Raw genomic sequence first — 1,418 nt, forward strand, 5'->3', positions numbered from 1 at the left:
GGTGGTGGTGGTGGGGTTAAAAATGCAGCATACCAAAGCTGTACTGTGAAAGCCACTTTCTCTAAGAAATTCTAACACCCTGGACAGACCACAGTGCCCAGCTTTTGAGGGCAGAAGTCTCTTTCACCCACGTTTTACTGGACCAACTGCTTCACAACTGTGTCACCCAGCCCCAGAGCCTGCCCTTGCTCCCCATAGTGGCCACATAGTGGACAGACTCTTCTCATTAGCTCACCGCCTGGAAAGGGCTCTTCAGAGGCCCCTGCCAACACCAGCTGAGTGGGGCACAAAAGCCTTTGGGAAAGGATTTCTTTGTTGAACACACAAAAGACACAGATTCAGGGCATTTTTGGGTTTTGGTATTTATTTTTTAAACCCACTTGTAGTTTGGGTTGAGCTGGAAAGCAGGACATACCAATGGGGGGAAGGTGTCAGCATGAGTAGGATTCCATTGCAGTTTTGGTGGGATGCCCCAGACTCCTGCTCCAGGGAGGTAGGTCCTGCTGTCCGGCTCCCAGATGGCTCAGGCAAGGTGGCCAGCGCTTCCATGCAAGCGTCCTGAGCAGAGGAGAGTTGTCTTTTCTCTGACCTGAACCCTCAGGGCCTAGACAGAGGTTTCCCAGCAAAGTGACTGCCTGGACAGCTGAGGAACACCATGCCACAGCAGGCCTGAGCTACTGTGGGACAAGGAATACTGGCCGGCCTCTGATGCCAGATAACAGCCTGGAACTGGGCTTCCTGGAGGCGGCTGCCTGGGGTGGCCCCGAGGGGGCTGCTCCTCTTGGCAGCCATCTGGGCCCCAGCCTCTGAAGCTACCCAGGCTGTGACCAGTGGTACAGTTCCCACAATCTCACCCCTCAGAGAAAATAAAATAAAATAAAAATTAGAATAAATACTGACTGGGTCAACATTTACATTTATACAGATGGACAGGACGATTCCCAAACTATAACGGTTTACAGACTGGTTAAGGAAAGACAAACAGACAAGGCTGGGTTTGAGGGTGCACGGTTCTCATGGAGGATGGTGGAGCTCCCAGCCTTGTCCAGGGGAGCCTGGGAGCCCTTCTGGGACTGTGGCGCCAGAGCTCAGGCAAAGCCACCAGGCCTTGGGAAGCAGGACGATGGCAAGGGGGCTGCCTGAGAGGAAAACAGTGACTAACTTATCCTGACAGGCAGGGGGGACAAGGATCAACAAGAGAAGGCTGCAGTTTGCCTCTTCCCTGCCCCAAGGCCTGCAGCCAAGTGGGGACACAACATCCAGCTGGGCTTTCTTTTGAAGCGAGGGGGCTGTGGCACGGGGAAAGAGCAGGGGTCTTTGAGGCACCTACTTCTGCCCCCCATTCCTGTCTGAGATATCTCCCATGGGAAGTTGCCCCAGACTCTTAAATTTTAGGCTTTGCTGTTGTTTCTTTAAAA

At 53.2% G+C, this 1,418-nt stretch overlaps 1 protein-coding gene across 1 annotated transcript in view; it reads right to left on the bottom strand.

The window, feature by feature from the left end:
* Positions 1-325: 325 nt before the first annotated feature.
* Positions 326-1,418, bottom strand: part of Ctif (cap binding complex dependent translation initiation factor) — a 296,184-nt gene continuing 295,091 nt past the window's right edge. Inside the window, exon 15 of the transcript XR_004514784.1 lies at positions 326-558. The gene's annotated coding sequence lies outside the window, so the exon portion shown is untranslated. The remainder of the gene's footprint in view (positions 559-1,418) is intronic.

The sequence above is a fragment of the Fukomys damarensis genome, unplaced genomic scaffold (genome assembly GCF_012274545.1).
Source record: "Fukomys damarensis isolate Sample0158 unplaced genomic scaffold, DMR_v1.0_HiC HiC_scaffold_30, whole genome shotgun sequence".
NCBI lineage: Eukaryota > Metazoa > Chordata > Mammalia > Rodentia > Bathyergidae > Fukomys > Fukomys damarensis.